Source organism: Schistocerca gregaria, chromosome 1, assembly GCF_023897955.1.
Source record: "Schistocerca gregaria isolate iqSchGreg1 chromosome 1, iqSchGreg1.2, whole genome shotgun sequence".
NCBI classification, from domain to species: Eukaryota; Metazoa; Arthropoda; class Insecta; order Orthoptera; family Acrididae; genus Schistocerca; species Schistocerca gregaria.
The window spans coordinates 1011926706-1011949411 of NC_064920.1; the positions used below are offsets into that span (position 1 = coordinate 1011926706).

Genomic DNA, 22706 nt, shown 5'->3' on the forward strand with positions numbered 1-22706 from the left:
ATGTAAATACCCTGTCAGCCTCAGTATGAAGCATGCTAGTAGTGATACCCTGTACCACTATTAGTTGTTTCCTTTCCTGTTCCACTCATATATAGAGCAAAGGGGAAAGCAACTGTCTCTATGCCTCCATATGAACCCTAATTTCTTTTATGTTATCTTCAAAGTCCTTTTGTTAAATGTATGTTGGCAGCAGTCAGCTTCAAATACCAGTTCTCTAAATTTCCTCAAGAGCATTTTGCAAAAAGAATGTCGCTTTCCATCCAGTGATTCGCATTTGAGTTCTCAAAGCACCTATGTAGCATTTGTGTGTTGTTTGAATCTGCCACTAACAAATCTAGCAGCCTGCCTCTGAATTGCTTCGATGTCTTCCTTTAATCTGACCTGATGCAGATCCTAAGTACTAGAACAGTACTCTAGAGTAGGTTGCACTAGCATAATATATGTGGTCTGCTTTACAGGTGAGCCACACTTTCCTTAAATTCTCCCAATAAACCGAAGTCAACCACTTGCCTTCCCTACCATAATCTTCATTCCATCTCATATCACAACGTTACACCCAGATATTTAAATGACACAACTGTGTCAAGCAGGACACAACTAATGCTGTATCTGAACCTTATGGGTTTGTTTTTCCTACTCACCCACATAACTTACATTTTTCTACATTTAGAGCCAGCTACCATTCACCACACAAATTAGAAACTTTGATCTTTAACACCTTCATACACACCACAGCATCAGCAGCATATAACCATAGACTGCTGCCCACCTTTTCTGCCAGATCATTTATGTATATAGAAAATAATAGTGGCCCTATCACACTTCTCTGGGGCACAACTGATGATACCCTGGTCTCTGTAGAATAATCGCTGCAAGAACAACACACTGTGTTCTGATACCTAAGGAGTCTTCGAGCCACTGACATACTAGGGAACCTATTCCATCTGCTCGCACCTTCATTAGCAGTCTGCAGTTGGGTGTAATATTTCTGGCTTTATAGCCATCATATTCAGGAACATGAAGCCTTTCTTAGAGCAGTTGAGAAGGCAGCATTTGCAAGACAATGTAATGTGTTGTGAGGTACTGACGGTTTGTTAGGTGAGAATATCATGAGAAAGACCACCTAAATTTTGGACCTTCCCCATGATTAGCTGCTGCTTTCGGAAGTCGCGTGCCAAAATGACAATCTTCTATTATTAATACTAAACAAATTAAACATTATATTTTCTTGAATTTCAAATTAAAGCATCTCTCAATAGTGTGCCGTCATTCCATTATTTCACAAATATTAATAACAAGCAGAATAAGAAACAACTGCTAAATGAAAAGGCAGACGAAGCACTTCGGTAAGCTTCGGTAAGCCTAAATTGGTTGTCGGGCGATGTACTTATGGCTGTAAGATCAGAGCTAGTTTGGCAGTGTCAGAGGACAAACCTGTTTGCCACCATATCAGTTAAGGCTTAGTTGCAATGTATAGTGTATAAATCAGAGCTGGTTTGGCAGTGTCAGAGGACGGACATGTTGTCTGTTGCAGACAGTGTTAGTTAAATCTTTGTTAGTAATCTATGGTTTGTCAATAGAGCTGGTTGGGAAGCCTTGGAGGACAGCATGTTGTCTGCTGCAGTCGGTGTTAGTTAAGACTTTATTAGCAATGTGTGGTTATTTGGACATACAGTTGAAAACAGTGTGATACTAATTATGGAAATATGTAGTTCATTAATTTGTTGAAATATAGAAATCATTTGTGACTCTAAAGTGGAATGCAATTGTGCAGTTTCTCATGTTCTGCTAATAAAAAGTGGGTGGCATCCCACGTAAACAAACTTATTGGAAATTTAATTACTGCCGAAATAACAGTTCCTCGCTAAGAGTTTCTTACAGCCTCAAGAATACAGACTCAAAATCTAAGTGCTGTTTTCTGTGCAGGGAATAACAACTATATAAGACTACAGGTTGGCAAACATTCCACTCAGGGTGGTGGAAGCAAATAAGCACCCCACATGTACTGCAATCTCAGTACAAATGAAATCAGCAACACGTCATCGCTACATCTGCCTGAGCACACCAACAACCCTTCCATTCAGCTTTGCCTGAGAAGTCCTGAATACCACCACCAAGATGTCACCTGCATATGGCACTATGCTATTAACAATATTCTCCCCACTGAGGAGATATGTGAGAGGTTCAACAGTTACGCACGATAAGACAGGACCATTGCAGTGTCTTGCAAGCAGCCTTTTGTTATCTTTTTAACTACTTGTTTCCCTGTGTACCATTCAACAGTACATCCACAACAATAATCTATGAAGCTATTGTACATGCTTTGGGAGCCAAAGATCCCCAAGATGCTTAAACATCTCAGGCCACCATACACAGTCGAAAGCACCTGTGATGTCGCTCATGATTGCTGTTATGTATTTACTTCTGGAGCCATAATAAAGTCCAAGTGATCTATTGATTGTGCCATCAATAGATCTGCCTTTTCAGATGCCATATTAGCTTCCCAAGATCTTCCTGTGTGCCTGCAAACGATTGCAAAATAGGTGCTCCGCGATCCTAGCCAGAGTGGTCAACAGGTATAATTGCCTGCACCACTTGGCAACCCTCACATCCATTGCCTGTGTCCTTGCTTAGTATTATGGCTTGTAATATTTTACAGCTCACAAGGAACCTTCACTGCAATAAAACCTCTTCAGAAAAATCACCCAGAACTGTGTGTCAGGGGAGACTTACTATATGGAATGACAAGGAAAGACTCTTTCCTTCTCATCCCATCCAGTAAGTCTCCCCTCTCCAACACTTTTCCTTCACCCCTCTTTCTTCCCCTTCAACTCTCCTGCCAGAAGAGTGAGCCATTGGCTTCAAAAGCTTGTAAAAGTTAAACTTTTTGTGTTTGTGTGTCCTCCTCCCACTGCTTGGTGAGTACATTTTTTAATATATCCATTTACATTACAAATCAAAGTGTACAATTTACAGCGAAGTAAATTCACTTAAGAGTATGACACTGTCGTAGTTTGTGTGTATTCTCTCAACTAAACAATCCAAGGAAGCTCATAAGCTGCTGGATTTATTTGAAAGGAAACTGAAAACCCTTTACCAGCAGCAAACTTCTACAATTTAGGTAATAAAATAGTACTGTTATTTGTTGATAAAAATATTAAGTTACTGAACATTTATTTGTTTTTCTGATTTAATAATATTTCAACTGATTTTAGGTATCCAGTATCAAAGAGAACATGTCATTAGCTAGTTACTGCATCACACACTGACTCACTAAGCAGGGAAGACACATACAGATGCCAAGAATTTTATTTTGTAAGCAGTCTTGGATATGGTTGAAATTATGTTAGTTAAGTAACAGGCAAACTCGCTAGAAAGCGTAGAACTTCCTGACAATACCAATGTACGCAATATCAGTGATATGGAAGGTGACATTAGGGAACAATTAATCAAAAAATTAAAGAGTACCCCACACTTTGCTTCTCAATTTCATGAATTTATTGATATTTGAGACTATGTGCAGTTTATGGTATATGTACACTTTGAAGACATGCACAAGGGAGACATTTTATTTTGCAAAGCACTTCCTACAAACACTACTGGCTACTGTTTGTATGATATGGTTTTAGAAAGCACTCACAGCTACGAGACTGATTGGACACAACGTATAACCATTTTTAGTGATGGTGCTAAAGCTATGACTGGCAACAACAGTGATCTCATTACAAAATTAAAATAAATAATCGCAAATGTTTCATGGATACACTGCTTTCTTCATCAACAAGTTCTGGTGGCCATGGTTTTATCTTTTGATTTATAATTGTGTACGTAAAGAGGGAATCAAAGTTGTGAACTCTATTAAAGGTAAAGTATTGCAAACATGACTGCTTAGAATCATTTGTGAAGACATGGGTTTGCTCCATCAAAATCTCCTTGATCACACGTGTAGGATGGTTTCCAAAGGAAAGATACAGAGACAAGTCCTGGAACTAAAAGCTGAATTGTTAATATTCTTACAAGATTCTAAATCTGACTATGCAAGTCATTTTTGTGATCCTGTTTGGGTATTAAAATTAGCATTTCTTATTGATATTTTTAATCATCTAAATATTTTAAACAAGAGCCTCCAAGGGAGGCATTATAACTGCATTATAATGGCTAAGGATAAAAATCAAAGGATTTCTTGCAAAACTTCATTTGTGCTCAACATCTTTAATAGAGGAGATGCCTGAACCTTTCCCCAATGTTCAGAAAACTGGAAGAAATTGCAATGGAGCAGTTGGTCGTAGTAACTTCTCACATTCTTTGCATGATACAGAACTTGCATAATTTTGAAGATAAAATATTAAGTTACTTTTCAGAATTGAACTCTGAAGCTTACTATGGGCACAGATGGTTAATAAACTATGTTTGGGTATGTCACTACAATAGCTGAACAGATCATGAGGAAGAAAGAAACACTTATAGATTTGCTGCTGACGGGAAGCTTAAAATGGAATTAAATTCGCAAAAGACTGGCGTCTTATGGATGAAGAGAAAAGATGAATATCCATGGCTGGAAACGGAATCTTTGAAATTATTAGTGCCATATGCCATTTTGTACCAATATGGCTGGTGTCACTCTTTGAATGTAAACCATTAAAAACAATAAAATTCTGGTAGTGTCACGTATGTTTTTAAATAATACAAATGAGAGACATTAGTAATTAATAATCAAAGTGCAGTTGTGCCAATAAAGCTCTGTGCATTTGTGCATAATCACTGAATTATTGTTATTGACTTTACTCTTGATGATATCTGTTAGTTAGTAAGTTAGTTGGTTGCGTGTTCCATTGATCAATCGCATGGTACGGTAGCCATCACGATGTGGAACATGTCAAGTGCACAAGAAATGCACATATGAAACAAGATTTTTTAATATGTATATATTACAATACAGAGTTAAAGATTAATATTGCTATTATTTACCCCATTCCTTTAAATGGCACAAAATGCATATACTATATTTATAGATTTATTTATTCCTATTCAAGAATTCATCTGTGCTATAGAAGTACGTGTCAAAGAGATATGATTTCAATTTATTTTTTAAGCTATTACTGCTGACAGACATTTTATTTCACCTGGTAATTAGTCGAAAATTTTTAAAGTTATTTTAACCCTTTCTGTGCCAAAAATAGGTTGAGTAAAGAACAGCGTAAGTCTGTCTTTATTCCGGTATAATAATCATGACTGTCACTGTTGTTTTTAAACTGGTCCATGTTGTTGAAAACAAATTTCATTAGTGAGTAAATGTACTGTGAGGCTGTTGTAAGAAATCACAATCTTTTAAAAAGATGCCTACAAGATGTGCCACTAGAACCCCACCCCACACATCGTTCTACCCACTTTCTTTTGAGCAGTGAATATTTTTTGTCTAAATGTTGAGTTACCCCAAAATATTATTCCATATGACATCGGAGAGTGAAAGCATGCAATGTATGTTAGCTTTCTAATTTCTGTATCCTCAAAATTATCAATTATTCTGTTTGCAAAAGTTGCTGCCCATTTGCAGAAAACCAATTCACGACTTTTCCGAAGACCTTATTTGTATCATTTTCAATTGGCATTTCTTTTACTGGATTAATAATGATGCTTGTATCACCAGCAAACAGTGTCAATTCAGCTTGCTGTTTCAGACAGGCAGGGAGGTCGTTCACATATATCAAGAACAGAAGGGGACCCATGATTGAACCCTATGGAACACCTAATGTAATTTCATCCCAGTTAGATGAAGTGGCAAACTTATTTAAATCACTTAACCCATATAAGGAAACTTTTTACTTCCTGTTCTGTAAGTATGACTCAAACCACTCATATGCTATTCCATTTATATCATAGAATTGTAATTTCTGTAACATAATGTCATGGTTCACAGAATCAAATGCTTTGGACAAGTCACAGAAAATTCCTATTGGTGACATTTTACTATTTAATGACTCTATTACGTGGACAGTGAAATTGTATATTGTTGTCTCAGTGGAACAGCATTTTTGAAATCTGAACTGTGATTTACTAAGTATCCTATTACTGCTGAGATGGCTAACCACTCTCGAGTACATTACTTTCTCGAAGATTTTTGAAAATGCTTATGTGGCTTACGTATCACAGGAGAGAAAGAACAGTGAGACAACAGGAAATGCGGAAGAATAAATATTGTAATGTTTACATCAGCATTATTATTACAATGAACAAAGTAAAGTCAAACATTACTTAATGAGCAACACACAACATAATTTTGTAAAAGGTTGAATCACTCAATGAGCAATGTTTCGTACAATGAGTCTGTCCAGTGCCTTTGCTTTTAGCCTTTGGTAACCATTCCAAAGACTACCTTCTGACTTAGATAGGACTCTTCAGCTGCTACATTTGAGCAATAAGTCACATGCTATTCTATGGCATTCCTCCTTACGCACAATTTCTTAAAATTACTTTGCTGGATTTTGTTCATTTAGTTATCAATTGGTTCCTGAAAACAGTTTTCAGGTTTTGCGTTTACTCATCGTTAACACAGGGTATTTATTATTAAAAATTCTGTGTGTTATTCAATTCAGAATTAAGTAATTTTTATATAAAACAAATCTGACTTTTATTATGCCTATGTTTTTGTAGCTAACACTTGGTTCAAGAATCATAAAAGACGGTGGTATACATGGAAGAATCCTGGAGATACTAAAAGGTATCAGATAGATTATATAATGGTAAGACAGAGATTTAGGAATCAGGTTTTAAATTGTAGGACATTTCGAGGGGCAGATGTGGACTCTGACCACAATCTATTGGTTATGACCTGTAGGTTAAAACTTAAGAAACTGCAAAAAGGTGGGAATTTAAGGACATGGGATCTGGATAAGCTGAAAGAACCAGAGGTTGTACAGAGTTTCAATGAGAGCATAAGGGAACAATTGACAGGAATGGGGGAAAGAAACACAATAGAAGAAAAATGGGTAGCTTTGAGCGATGAAGTAGTGAAGGCAACAGAGGATAACGTAGGTAAAAAGACGAGGGCTGCTAGAAATCCTTGGGTAACAGAAGAAATATTAAATTTAATTGATGAAAGGAGAAAATATAAAAATGCAGTAAATGAAGCAGGCAGAAAGGAATACAAACGTCTCAAAAATGAGATCGACAGGAAGTGCAAAATGGCTAAGCAGGGATGGCTAGAGGACAAATGTAAGGATGTAGAAGCTTATCTCACTAGGGGTAACATAGATACTGCCTACAGGAAAATTAAAGGGACCTTTGGAGAGAAGAGAACCACGTGTATGAATATCAAGAGCTCAGATGGCAACCCAGTTCTAAGCAAAGAAGGGAAGGCAGAAAGGTGGAAGGAGTATATAGAAGGTTTATACAAGGGCGATGTACTTGAGGACAATATTATTGAAATGGAAGAGAATGTAGATGAAGACTAAATGGGAGATAAGATACTGCGTGAAGAGTTTGACAGAGCACTGAAAGACCTGAGTCGAAACAAGGCCCCCGGAGTAGACAACATTTCATTAGTACTACTGACGGCCTTGGGAGAGCCAGTCATGACAAAATTCTACCAGCTGGTGAGCAAGATGTATGAGACAGGTGAAATACCCTCAGACTTCAAGAAGAATATAATAATTCCAATCCCAAAGAAAGCAGGTGTTGACAGATATGAAAATTACCGAACTATCAGTTTAATAAGTCACAGCTGCAAAATACTAACGCAAATTCTTTACAGACGAATGGAAAAACTGGTAGATGCGGACCTCGGGGAGGATCAGTTTGGATTCCGTAGAAATGTTGGAACCCGTGAGGCAATACTGACCTTACGACTTATCTTAGAAGAAAGATTAAGAAAAGGCAAACCTACGTTTCTAGCATTTGTAGACTTAGAGAAAGCTTTTGACAATGTTGACTGGAATACTCTCTTTCAAATTCTGAAGGTGGCAGGGGTAAAATACAGGGAGCGAAAGGCTATTTACAATTTGTACAGAAACCAGATGGCAATCATAAGAGTCGAGGGGCATGAAAGGGAAGCAATGGTTGGGAAAGGAGTGAGACAGGGTTGTAGCCTCTCCCAGATGTTATTCAATCTGTATATTGAGCAAGCAGTAAAGGAAACAAAAGAAAAATTTGGGGTAGGTATTAAAATTCATGGAGAAGAAGTAAAAACTTTGAGGTTCGCCGATGACATTGTAATTCTGTCAGAGACGGCAAAGGACTTGGAAGAGCAGTTGAACGGAATGGACAGTTTCTTGAAAAAAGGATATAAGATGAACATCAACAAAAGCAAAACGAGGATAATGGAATGTAGTCAAATTAAATCGGGTGATGCTGAGGGAATTAGATTAGGAAATGAGACACTTCAAGTAGTAAAGGAGTTTTGCTATTTAGGAAGTAAAATAACTGATGATGGTCGAAGTAGAGAGGATATAAAATGTAGACTGGCAATGGCAAGGAAAGCGTTTCTGAAGAAGAGAAATTTGTTAACATCGAATATAGATTTATGTATCAGGAAGTCGTTTCTGAAAGTATTTGTTTGGAGTGTAGCCATTTATGGAAGTGAAACATGGACGATAACTAGTTTGGACAAGAAGATAATAGAAGCTTTCGAAATGTGGTGCTACAGAAGAATGCTGAAGATTAGATGGGTAGATCACGTAACTAATGAGGAGGTATTGAATAGGATTGGGGAGAAGAGAACTTTGTGGCACAACTTGACTAGAAGAAGGGATCGGTTGGTAGGACATGTTTTGAGGCATCAAGGGATCACAAATTTAGCATTGGAGGGCAGCGTGGAGGGTAAAAATCATAGAGGGAGACCAAGAGATGAATACACTAAGCAGATTCGGAAGGATGTAGGTTGCAGTAGGTACTGGGAGAGGAAGCAGCTTGCACAGGATAGAGTAGCATGGAGAGCTGCATCAAACCAGTCTCAGGACTGAAGACAACAACAACATGTTTTTGTATTATGGGACCTCTACTGTTCGGACATGCACTGGTCTGGTTGTTTTATTTACTTTCATCCAGTTTCAAAAGAAAACAACATTTCTTATTAATTGATTGTTAGAGTATTTTGGACATTTATTTACAAATTATTATATTAGATTTTAGATGCTATTTTTCAACTCTTTTTTTATAAAGCACTATCAAAATTATGACTTCACATAATCACAATTAACAACACAAACAGAAATGAGAAATGGCTATTTTGTGGGAATCCCAATGAAATCACTGAGCTATGAAAATAGAAAGAATGTCAACACACAATATATCAATTACAATCTGAGGTGAGCTCAAGCATCCTACATTCGCTTGGTAGGAATTTCAGTACTTCACACCTCATCTCACTGCTGCCAATCCTAGCTAACCTGAGCAACTTTTAAATGCACTTTCATGATCTGTTCTAGTTCCATGTGATTTTATCACAGCCAATGATCAACATGAAAACTAAGTTGTAAGTATGGCACAAGATGCTGCCCCTGCACTGCCATTCCCACCTGGAAGTTAATGTGGTCCTTTCCCTCTCCCCACAAGTTTAATGTCTCTCGCAGCCCCAGATCCGTTCCACAGATGTAGGATGAGTTTGGTAGACACTGTGTCACTTCTCACTGCTGCAAGTCTTTGCGTATATGAAGTGTTCAATAGGTTTTAATTAAATTCATATTCATTACTACAAATAAATATCGTAACTTTACAATGTGCTTTCTAAGGCTTTGTCACTTCCATGTGACGTTTAAACCATGGCAAATCATTATCATGAAATATATGTTATCAGCCATATTGCAATCTACTTCCTCTTGCAACCTGTAACCCCCTCTTCATCTCCAAGCAAGACTTTGTGACTGTCCTGGGGATCACCAGCCACATGTAGAAAAATACTAGTCTAGAAGACGGAGCAATGCTGCAGGCAGTAATGTGATTTTTTACTTGGTCAGCTGGTCACACAGCCCACACCAGGCGCCACAGACACTCCGTCTGTGTAAACTACGGATTGATGTAAGAGGGCTGTGTGACCTACTTCTACACATTTTTACCCAGGAGAAGGGAAGTTTAGAGTGTAGTTAGAAAACACATGGACTGGAAGAGTCTACACTGATCTCTCCCTCTGCACCAAAGTGCTTCGTACACACTATGTATACCTAGTATGTTAAGTCTACTACAGTTAAACAGTAGGAGGAGCTCATTAGTAATGAACAAAATCCGTAATATCCTTGACGCAGTGGGAAGGGACATAGCATGTTTTCAGGAGCCCTGTCAATGGATACTCAGTTTCCCCAGACAAACCATGGTCATAAAACTTGGTAATAGGTTAGTGTCAGCTAGTAACATATTTAATAGGCATTGCAATGAAACCAAGATATTTTTGTACTTTCAACATTGCAGCACAGTCAGCAGTCATGATAATCTGATATATAAGAAACTATCAGCCTCGATTGTGGTAATGAAACCAACCATTACCTCAGTTTCAGCCCAAATAATTGAGCCTTTTTCAGAAGATATACCTGAATCTATAATTTGTCTAAGAGGGCATGGTCTGGGCTAGAGTGCTGCATGACCGAGTAAGCGAGCACAAAATACGGGATGGGGCGAGCACACCCTAACTGGATAGGCTGCCCACACTAGTTGTAGTGACCGAGCATAGATGTAGTGACTGAAGATGTAGCACGTAACTTCAAACACATTACACGTGTCACTATCCTTGTGAGACTGCAGCCAGTACGGGCTTCTCATTTGTGGTCTCTCTCTCTCTCTCTCTCTCTCTCTCTCTCTCTCTCTCTCTCTCTGTAATCATGCAGTGCAAGGAAGCCAGTGCAGTAAGACGTAAGATTGAAACCAATGTTTATACATTGAAGAAACAGGAAGGTCTAAAAAGCCAAGTATGGAGCACATTTTTGTTGGTTGTAGACGAAAACAGTGCATCTACCGAGTACGTATCGTGCATAAACTGCTCCACATTATTGTGTTTCTAATCGGGAACCACTCATTTAAAGAAACACAGTTGCAAGAAACCTCACAAAGATACAGCTCCTTCATGGATACAGGCAGTAATAAAAAAACAGTATTACAGCAAAGTGTGTTACAGTGTGTGCGAAAGATATGAGACTTTTTAATGCTGTTTGCGGTGAAGGTTTCAGAGAACTAGGCCAAGCATTAATACATCTAGGTGCGCATTATGGAGAAGTTAACGTGGCAGATGTCATGCCACATCCCTCTACTATAACCAGACATGTCAAACAACAAACTGATGTAGTACGAAACAGCACAATGCCTTCTGTTATTGCGGAAGTTATTAATAAAACATGTGCTGTGACAGTTTATATGTGGACTGATTCGCATAATCAGGTGCACTATTTGAGCCTTACAACACATTACATTAACACAGATTGGTCTCTTGTGATCAATGTTTTATTTACAACAAAATTCCCGGACGGCAGGAAGACGGAAGTAAATATTACAGAAGAAAGTGTGCTCTATGAATTTAGCTGTGTTACGCACCCGTTCTTACGTCACTTTTGTATTAAAAGAGAGATTGGTTGGTTGGGTGTGGGATTGAAGGGACCAGACTGCTAAGGTCATCGGTCCCTTGTTCCACGATAAAATCACACGAAATAAAAACTGTCAGTCATTAAAAACGGAGAACTGAGACAAGGGACGACACAATACAAGAAAGACAGACAAAGACCAGACAAACGGAACTAAAATCACACCGAGTGTGAAGGTGGTTGGCTGACCATGAAAATTAGGAAAAGCCAACCACCAAATGACATTAAACCCACAGTTTAAAACCACAGGCCAAAGGCCCAAGTCAATACAGGAAATAAAAGGACAAACACTCAAATCATACGATAAAAACCCCCTGCCCGAATAAAACTCAACACGAGGTCCGCCATAGCAACGTCATCACATAAAAGGGCAGGGAGGGTATCAGGCAGCGCAAACGTCTGCCTGAGTCCTGTTAAAAGCGGGCAGTCCACCAAAATGTGGACCACCGTCAGAGCTGCCCCGCAGCGAAATAGCGGTGGGCCCTCCCGGCGCAACAAATGGCCGTGCGTCAGCCACGTGTGGCCAACGCGCAGCCGGCAGAGGACGACAGAGTCCTTCCGAGAGGCCCGCATGGAGGAGCGCCACACATCGGTCGTCTCCTTCACCGCCCGAAGTTTGTTGGGCGTGGGCAGGGTGCGCCACTCGTCACCCCAGGCACCAAGCACTTTCTGGCGCAAAAGCGACAGGAGATCACACTCCATAAGGCCAAGTTCCAGAGCCGGTGAACTCACTGCCTGTTTAGCCAGCGTGTCAACCCGCTCATTGCCCGGGATGCCGACATGACCTGGGGTCCAAACAAAGACCACGGAGCGGCCGCAACGGGCAAGAGCATGGAGCGACTCATGGATGGCCATCACCAGACGGGAACGAGGAAAGCACTGGTCAAGAGCTCGTAAACCACTCAGGGAGTCACTACAGATGACAAAGGACTCACCTGAGCGGGAGCGGATATACTCTAGGGCGCGATAGATGGCAACCAACTCGGCAGTGTATACACTGTTCCCGGGTGCCAGCAACCGTTGCTCACAATGATCCTCTAGAGTAAGAGCGTAACCAGTGCGACCAGAGACCATCGAACCGTCGGTATAGGCCACGGCAGATCCGGGAAACTCGGCAAGGAGAGAAACAAAGCGGCGGCGGAGGGCCAGAGGAGGGACCGAGTCTTTCGGACCCTGTGCCAAATCCAGCCGAATGCATGGTCGGCGCACACACCAAGGGGGCAGATTGGCCCGGAAAACAGGCGGGAGAGGAAAAAACTCAATCCCACACAGTAGAGCCCGGATGCGAACCGCGATCGTACACCCTGACCGGGGCCGCCTGTCTGGAAGATGGACGATCGAGTGCGGGAACAGGAGACGGTAGTTGGGATGCCCTGGCAAACTACAAACGTGGGCAGCATAAGCGGCCAGAAGTCGGTCGCGCCGAATCCGCAATGGAGGAACACCAGCCTCCACAAGTAAGCTGTCAACAGGGCTTGTCCGAAATGCTCCTGTGGCGAGTCGGATCCCGCAGTGATGGATGGGATCCAGCAATTGCAATGCTGATGGCGATGCCGAACCATAAGCCACACACCCATAATCAAGGCGGGACTGGATCAGCGCTTGATACAGCCGGAGAAGGGTGGACCAATCGGCACCCCATCCGGTGTGGCTAAGGCAACGGAGAGCGTTTAAATGCCGTCAGCATGTTTGTTTAAGCTGCCTAATATGAGGCAGCCAAGTCAACCGGGCATCAAATACCAGTCCCAAAAACCGATGCGTCTCTACCACAGCAAGAGGTTCACCGTCAAGGTAAAGGCGTGGCTCAGGGTGAACCGTGCGACGCCGGCAGAAATGCATAACGCAGGTCTTAGCGGCCGAAAACTGGAAGCCGTGCGCTACAGCCCACGACTGCGCCTTGCGGATAGAGCCCTGCAGCTGGCGCTCAGCAACTGCAATGCCAGCGGAGCTGTAGTAGAGGCAGAAGTCGTCTGCATACAACGAAGCTGCGACGGACGATCCCACCGCCTCAGCGAGCCCATTGATCGCAATTAAAAACAGGGAGACACTGAGGACAGACCCCTGTGGGACCCCGTTCTCCTGGACCCGGGAGGAACTATGGGACGCAGCAACTTGCACGCGGAAGGAACGAGACGACAGAAAATTCTGAATAAGACCCCACCCATGAAGTGTGGCCAGGATGTGATATCGCCAAGTCGTATCGTACGACTTCCGCATGTCGAAGAAGACGGCAACCAGATGTTGGCGGCGTGCAAAGGCTGTACGGACGGTAGACTCTAAGTAGACCAGATTATCGACGGCAGAGCGGCCTTTACGGAACCCACCCTGAGACGGAGCCAGAAGGCCGCGAGACTCGAGGAGCCAACTCAACCTCCGGCTCACCATACGTTCCAGCAACTTGCAAAGAACGTTGGTGAGGCTTATGGGGCGGTAGCTGTCCACCTCCAGCGGGTTCTTGCCAGGTTTCAACACGGGGAGGACGATGCTTTCTCGCCATTGAGACGGGAACACACCCTCAACCCAGATGCGGTTGAAAACTTCTAGGAGGCGTCGCTGGCAATTCACAGAGAGGAGTTTCAGCATCTGGCTGTGGATGCGGTCTGGCCCAGGAGCCGTATCAGGGCAAACAGATAGTGCACTCTGGAATTCCCAGTCGCTGAAAGGAGCATTGTGCGACTCCGCGTGGCGCGTGTGAAAGGAAAGCCTCCAACTTTCCAACCGCTCTTTCCGGGAGCGGAAGGCCAGTGGGTAATTCGTAGATGCGGAACACTGAGCAAAATGCGCTGCTAACCGGTCCGCAATTGTGTCGGAGTCAGAACACACCACTCCATTCAGCGAAAGCCCAGGGACAGAGACAGGTGGCCGATAGCCATGGAGTCGCCTAATCTTAGCCCAAACCTGCAATGCAGAGGTACGGACGCCAACGGTGGAAACATACCGTTCCCAGCACTCCTGCTTCCGTTGGCGAATAAGGCGTCGGGCACGGGCACGGAGCTGTTTAAAAACGATGAGGTTCTCCAAGGACGGGTGCCGCTTATGGCGTTGAAGAGCCCGCCGGCGATCTCTAATCGCCTCTGCGATCTCGGGCGCCCACCAAGGCACAGTCCTCTGCCGAGGGGACCCGGATGAACATGGAATCGCAGATGCCGCCGCAGAAACGATGCCGGTGGTGACCGACTGAACTACCGCATCAATGGTGTCATGGGAAGGAGGTGCAATAGTGGCGAGAGAGGAGAACAAGCCCCAATCAGCCTTATTCAGAGCCCATCTGGAGGGGCGTTCAGACGAGTGACGCTGTGGTAGTGACAGAAAGATGGGGAAATGGTCACTACCACATAAGTCGTCATGGACACTCCAGTGGATGGATGGTGAAAGTCCGGGGCTGCAGATAGAAAGGTCGATGGCCGAAAATGTGCCATGGACTACGCTGAAATGTGTCGGCTCTCCCGTGTTTAAGAGGCAGAGGTCAAGCTGCGAGAGAAGAGTCTCGACATCTCTACCCCAGCCAGTAATCGCGGCACTACCCCACAGGGGGTTATGGGCGTTAAGGTCGCCCAGTAACACAAAAGGAGGAGGCAGTTGTGCTATCAATGCTGCCAACACATGACGCGAGACATCACCATCTGGCGGAAGATACAAACTGCAGACAGTAATAGGCAGAGGCGTCCACATCCTTGCAGCGACAGCCTCTAAAGGTGTGTGAAGAGGTACACATTCGCTGTAGACAGAGTTAAGGATGTAGACGCAGACTCCACCAGATACCCTCTCATAAGCTGCCCGGTTCTTGTAATAACCCCAATACCCACGTAGGGCAGGGGTCCGCATTGCCGGAAACCAAGTTTCCTGTAGGGCAATGCAGAGGAAAGGGTGACTGCTGATGAGTTGGCGAAGCTCAGCAAGGTGGTGGAAAAAAGCGCTGCAGTTCCACTGGAGTATCGCTTTGTCCATGTCCGAAAAAGGCGTGAAAGGACCAAGGAGGCAGATCACGCCACTAGGTCACCTGCTGCCACCGATGGAGGACCAGTACATCTACTACATCTACATCCGTACTCCGCAAGCCACCTGACGGTGTGTGGCGGAGGGTACCCTGAGTACCTCTATCGGTTCTCCCTTCTATTCCAGTCTCGTATTGTACGTGGAAAGAAGGACTGTCGGTATGCTTCTGTGTGGGCTCTAATCTCTCTGATTTTATCCTCATGGTCTCTTCGCTAGATATACGTAGGAGGGAGCAATATACTGCTTGACTCTTCGGTGAAGGTATGTTCTCGAAACTTCAACAAAAGCCCGTACCGAGCTACTGAGCGTCTCTCCTGCAGAGTCTTCCACTGGAGTTTATCTATCATCTCCGTAACGCTTTCGCAATTACTAAATGATCCTGTAACGAAGCGCGCTGCTCTCCATTGGATCTTCTCTATCTCTTCTATCAACCCTACCTGGTGCGGATCCCACACTGCTGAGCAGTATTCAAGCATTGGGCGAACAAGCGTACTGTAACCTACTTCCTTTGTTGTCGGATTGCATTTCCTTAGGATTCTTCCAATGAATCTCAGTCTGGCATCTGCTTTACCGACGATCAACTTTATATGATCATTCCATTTTAAATCACTCCTAATGCGTACTCCCAGATAATTTATGGAATTAACTGCTTCCAGTTGCTGACCTGCTATTTTGTAGCTAAATGATAAGGGACCTATCGTTCTATGTATTCGCATCACATTACACTTCGCTACATTGAGATTCAATTGCCATTCCGTGCACCATGCGTCAATTCGCTGCAGATCCTCCTGCATTTCAGTACAATTTTCCATTGTTGCAACCTCTCGATACACCACAGCATCATCTGCAAAAAGCCTCAGTGAACTTCCGATGTCATCCACCAGGTCATTTATGTATCTGCTTCCATGGTGTCTGAGGGTCCGGCGAGATCTAGGTCCTCAGCGGACGCCCGGATCTCCACCTTATCCTCGGACGCAGGGCCTGTAGGGAGCAGTGGGGTGGATGCCACCGCGTGTCCCTTGGCCTTAGAGGTCTTCTTCTTCGTCTTGTCTCTCTGGTCCTTGGGTTTCATTGGCTGGGAGGGCTCCAGCGAGTCAGTCTCCGGGACGGAGGAGGAGCGGGAAGCCCTGCGACCAGCCGCTGGTCTGCTTTTCTTCCATTGGCTGACGTCACCCTTCCCAGAGGCGGAAACCTGGGAAGGAAGGGACCCAAGGGACCCTTTCCGTGCTATTCGAGCCGAGGAAGTTTGAGGCTTCCCCAGCTTAGAAGTGGGGACTGATGTCCCCGATGGTTGGGGGGTTGCTGTTCCTGAGGCAGGTAGTGCAGGAGCAGCAGGGAGTGAAGTGCCCCCCACCATCAAGGGGGCAGGTGTAGCATTCCGGCTCTGAGAGGTGGCAGTCTGAGGGAGAGCTAATGGGGGCATAACAGTAGTAGCCGCGGCGTAAGAGGCAGTCATTCGAACAGGATGGAGGCGTTCGAACTTCTGCCTGGAATCAGTGTATGTCAGGCGGTCCAGGGTCTTATACTCCATGATTTTGCGCTCTTTCTGGAAGATCCTGCAGTCCGGCGAGCAAGGCGAGTGGTGCTCTCCGCAGTTTACACAGATGGGAGGCGGAGCACATGGAGTATTGGGATGTGACGGGCGTCCACAATCTCGACATGTGAGGCTGGAAGTACAGCGGGAAGACATATGCCCGAACATCCAGCACTTAAAGCACCGCATCGGGGGAGGGATATATGGCTTGACGTCACAACGATAGACCATCACCTTGACCTTCTCAGGTAAAGTATCACCCTCAAAGGCCAAGATGAAGGCACCCGTGGCAACCTGCTTATCCCTTGGACCACGATGTACGCGCCGGACGAAGTGAACACCTCGCCGCTCTAAATTGGCGCGAAGCTCGTCATCGGACTGCAATAGAAGGTCCCGATGGAATATTATGCCCTGGACCATATTAAGACTCTTATGGGGCGTGATTGTAACCGGAACATCCCCCAGCTTGTTACAATCGAGTAACCGGCGGGACTGGGCGGAGGACGCCGATTTGATCAAAACCGAGCCCGAGCGCATTTTGGACAAGCCCTCCACCTCCCCGAACTTGTCCTCTAAGTGCTCGACGAAGAACTGAGGCTTCATGGATGTAAAGGATTCACCATCAGTTCTCGTACACACCAGGTAGCGGGGCGAGTATGTTTCACTGGCATCCTTAGTCTTTCGTTCCTCCCATGGTGTGGCCAGGGAGGGGAACGATTTGGGGTCATATGTAGTTGCGTTGTATTGAGCCCTGGAAAGCTTAGAGACTGCTGGCGGCTGGCCGCCAGCAAGAGATGATGTACCACACTTCATTGCGGGTCATCCGCCCTGATGCCACCTACTCCGACCAAGGGCCCTCCCCACAGGCGCCACCCAGCCTCAGCAACGACCACCTGGCAGGATGGCCATTGCCGGGAGTCCCAATGCCCCAAGGAGATAGGCATCTACTCCTTGGCATATGTGGGGAGTTAACGGCGCTGGCATCAGCAGAGCGATCCCTGTGTAGTCAGGGGGCTACAACCAACAGGGTACATGGCGGCCCCACCACAACGGACTGGCTACCGTGCTGGATTTCAGGTGATGTAGTCCAATATCGTCATTGGCGCATAAAGCGACACAGCATAGCAGACTGCAATAAACTGCACCCAAGAACAAATCCACGCCCAAGAGATGGTAGGTGAGCGGGACTGCTAAGCGATGACGACAAACCTGGCTAGAGATGGTAATGCAGGATGGACACATCGCTCCTTGTAAGGCGCCCTTCCCCAATCGGCTCGCTCTTCGGAAAATTTAGAAGGATGGAGGTCAAACCCGTTAGGGGACCATCTCACAAGGCCAAAACGTTTGAGACTCCTTTTAGTCGCCTCTTACGACAGGCAGGAATACCGTGGGCCTATTCTTACCCCGAACCCACAGGGGGATAAAAGAGAGAGAGAGAGAGAGAGAGAGAGAGAGAGAGAGAGAGAGAGAGAGAGAGAGATAAATACATTTTGTGTGTGGGTGTGTGTGTGTGTGTGTGAGAGAGAGAGAGAGAGAGAGAGAGAGAGAGAGAGAGAGAGAGAGAGATGCTTTGGATTTGTACAGTACAGTGCAGCGAGCCGGGGGAGGCGAGGCGAGACGTCAGCGGTGACCGGTCATGCTCGGTTATCTGCGTGTCTGGAATCTGGACATCAGACATGGGGCGAGTACGTGACCGAGCCGAGTCATATGGGGCCGGACACTAGCGGCTCGGTCCCCACGTCAACAAGCGAGCTGTGACCGGTCAAACATTGAGCGTTGCATCACTCTAGTCTAGGCTGTTTTAGATTTATTTCTAGACCATGCCCTCTTAGACAAATTATAGATTCAGGTATATCTTCTGAATAAGGCTCAATTATTTGGACTGAAACCTAGGTAAAGGTTGGTTTCATTACTGCAATTGAGGCTGATAGTTTCTTATATATTGAAACCAAGATAACTCATTGAATTAAAATATCTGATATCAGATGAATTATCTGATGCATTTATATGTAATACTTGCATAATATTACCTCATACATTGATAAAGCGTCTTCACTTATTTCACTCATAAAGCATTTCTCATTTGGCCAACTGACGAAAAGCAAAGTTAACCCAATAGCACAGTATTATTTCTCAACAGCCATACAATGTACAATACAATGAGGTTGTTTTTGAAGAGGTTTCTATTGGTTATTTCACATTCTGTATGAAACATTTTTGTAAATGATTACATAGAACTCAGATACTACAAAGGATAAAAATTTTTGATCAACGTGAAGACTTGATAAATCAGACAATTTAGTGGAGTATCATCAATATCAGGTATAAAGCAAGTCCTGATTCAGCATCTTATTTAAATTATTTCTTTTTTCAGAAAATACACCATTATGGGTTAGAGATTTCAATACAGTTTACATGATCCATTATTGTGGAATTTCTAGTCGTGCAACATCATGCGAGAGCCTATTTCAAGTTTGGAACAGTAGGAAAAATATAGTGACAGGCTTACAGTGGATTCACAACCTTCGTAATTCATGGTATAGGAAAGATCTGCATCAGAAAAAGTGTGTGTAACTATTTTAGAAATCTACTGAATTACTTGCATAAGTTACTTCAATATAGTGTCTTAATCCAAGTGTATGCTCTCAGCTGATCACAAACCTATTCAGCTTGAATGTGTGAAAAGATAAATGATATGCTGTGATGAAACAGATTGCTTCGTGCTAACTCACATCCATACACAAGAATGCCACTTCTTCACAATGTAAGATTTACAATAAAAAATTGTTAAGGCATCCATTGCCACTTATTGACAAATTGTCTGTCGGCTTCTGTCTTGAGTTCATCTGCTGACATTAGTTTGTAAACAACACTATGTAGAGGAAATTCTGAGTCGCAGATAGGCACGACAAAAACACTCTGACAATCAAAACTTTCGGCCATTGGCCTTCGTTGACAATACACACACATATTCATGCACAAATGCGCGCACCAATGAAACTCACACACACACAAGTGATGCAGTCTCAGGCAAGATTTTCCATTGTTTGATTAGTTTGTAAACCCAAGTTTTACATTCCCACATTTTATGTTTTCCTGTTTTTATGTTTATTTTTGTTGGTACCAATAGAAGTCCAGTTCTCTCAATACAATGCTTTCCCATCATTAATGATTCTGTGTGACAATATTTCTCGCGTTTTAAGTTTTCTTTGATGCTTTCATGACATTTACCATTGATTTTTATACAGATTTATGCAAAAAGTGATTCATATTCAGATAGTTAAGCAAGATGAAAATTTAAGAGTGATGCAGGATTGGAATTCGATAGAACGAAAAGGAAGAGAAGGAAAAGTAGTAGGTGAATATGTACTCGGGGTACGGAATGGAAGAGGAAGCTGCCTGGTAGAATTTTGCACAGAGCATAACTTAATCATAGCTAACACTTGGTTTAAGATTCATAAAAGAAGCTTGTATATGTGGAAGAGGCCTGGAGACACTAGAAACTTTCAGATAGATTATATAACGGTAAAACAGAGATTTAGGAACCAGGTTTTAAACTGTAAGACATTTCCAGGGGCAGATGTGGACTCTGAGCATACTTTACTGGTTATGAACTGTAGATTAAAACTGAAGAAACTGCAAAAAGGTAGGGTTTCAAGGAGATAGGACATGGATAATCTGAAAGAACCAGAGGTTGTAGAGAGTTTCAGAGAGGGCATCAAGGAACAGTTGACAAGAACAGGGGAAAGAAGCACAGTAGACGAAGAATGGGTAGCTTTGAAGATGAAAAAGTGAAGGCAGCAGAAGATCAAGTAGGTAAAAGGGGGAGGGCTAGTAGAAATCCTTGGGTAACAGAAGAGAAATTGAATTTAACTGATGACAGGAGAAAATATAAACATGCAGTAAATGAAGCAGGTGAAAAGGAATACAAACGTCTGAAAAATGAGATCGACAGGAAGTGCAAAATGACAAATGTAAGGATGTAGATGCGTATACTATCAGTTTAATAAGTCACAGCTGCAAAATACTAACACAAATTCTTTACAGACAAATGGAAAAACTGGTAGAAGCTGAACTAAAGGAAGATCAGTTTGGATTCCGTAGAAATGTTGGATAACACGAGGCAATACTCACCCTAGCTTATAAGCTAGGTTAAGGAAGGACAAACCTACGTTTCTAGCATTTCTAGACTCAGAGAAAGCTTTTGACAATGTTGACTGGAATACTCTCTTTCAAATTCTGAAGTTGGCAGGGGTAAAATATAGGGAGCGAGAGGCTATTTACTGGTACAATTTGTACAAACAGCAAATGTCAGTTATCAGAGTCGAGAGGTATGAAAGGGAAGCAATGGCTGAGAAAGGAGTGAGGCAGTGTTGTAGCCTGACCCTGATTATTCAATCTGTATATTGAGCAAACAGTAAAGGCAAAAAAAATGTGGAGTAGGAATTAAAATCCATGGAGAAGAAATAAAAATTTGAGGTTTGCCAATGACATTGTAATTCTATCAAAGACAGCAAAGAACCTGGAAGAGCAGTTGAACAGAATGGACAGTGTCTTGAAAGGAGGATATAAGATGAACATCAACAAAAGCAAAACAAGGATAATGGAACATAGTCGAATTAAATCAGATGATGCTGAGGGAATTAGATTAGGAAATGAGACAATTAAAGTAGTAAATGATTTTGCTATTTCGGAAGCAAAATAACTGATGATGTTCGAAAAGAGAGGATATAAAATGTAGACTGGCTATGGGGAGGAAAGCATTTATGAAGAAGGGAAATGTGATAACATCAAATATAGGGTTAAGTGTCAGATAGTCTTTTCTGCAAGTACTTCTATGGAGTATGGAAGTGAAACATGAACAATAGATAGTTTAAACAAGAAGAGTATAGAAGCTTTCAAAATGTGGTGCTACAGAAGAATGCTGAAGATTAGGTGGGTAGATCACATAACTAATGAGGAGGTACTGAATAGAACTGAGGAGAAGAATTTGTGGCACAACTTGACTAGAAGATGGGATCAGTTGGTACGACATGTTGTGAGGCCTCAAGGGATCACCAATTTAGTATTGGAGGGAAGCGTGGAGGGTAAAAATCATAGAAAGAGACCTAAAGATGAATACACCAATCAGATTCAGAAGGATGTAGGCTGCAGTATTTACTCAGAGGTGAAGCGGCTTGCACAGGATAGAGTAGCATGGAGAGCTGCATCAAACCCGACTCTTGACTGAAGACCACAGCAACAACAACAACATTCCTGCTCAAAGTCAGCCTTGGAATGAAGCAGAAAATGCAGGCTATAGACAGAGTAACTGATCATGTAACGCAGCATTTTCACAGTTGGCTTGTTAGGTCACAGCCACCTGTAATATAGGTTCACAGTGTTTGGAAGGTTTGGAAAGTATGCTGAGTCACTGCCTTAATGACATTCATGGTTCAATGGCAGTGACTTTAGTAGAAACCTTTCTTCTACTCACTGGATAGTATTACAATAGCTTCACATTAATTTCATAGCCATTTATACAAATTAACATTACTTTTGAAGTGGTGTCTATAATGGGCTTTCACGAATTGTCATTACTTCCACATGAAATGCGCTAATCTGTACTAGGCATGCTG

The 22706-nt window shown here is 43.1% G+C and overlaps 1 protein-coding gene across 1 annotated transcript in view; it reads right to left on the minus strand.

The window, feature by feature from the left end:
• Window positions 1-22706, minus strand: part of LOC126278786 (uncharacterized) — a 97728-nt gene that overhangs the window by 23815 nt on the left and 51207 nt on the right. The window lies entirely within an intron of this gene.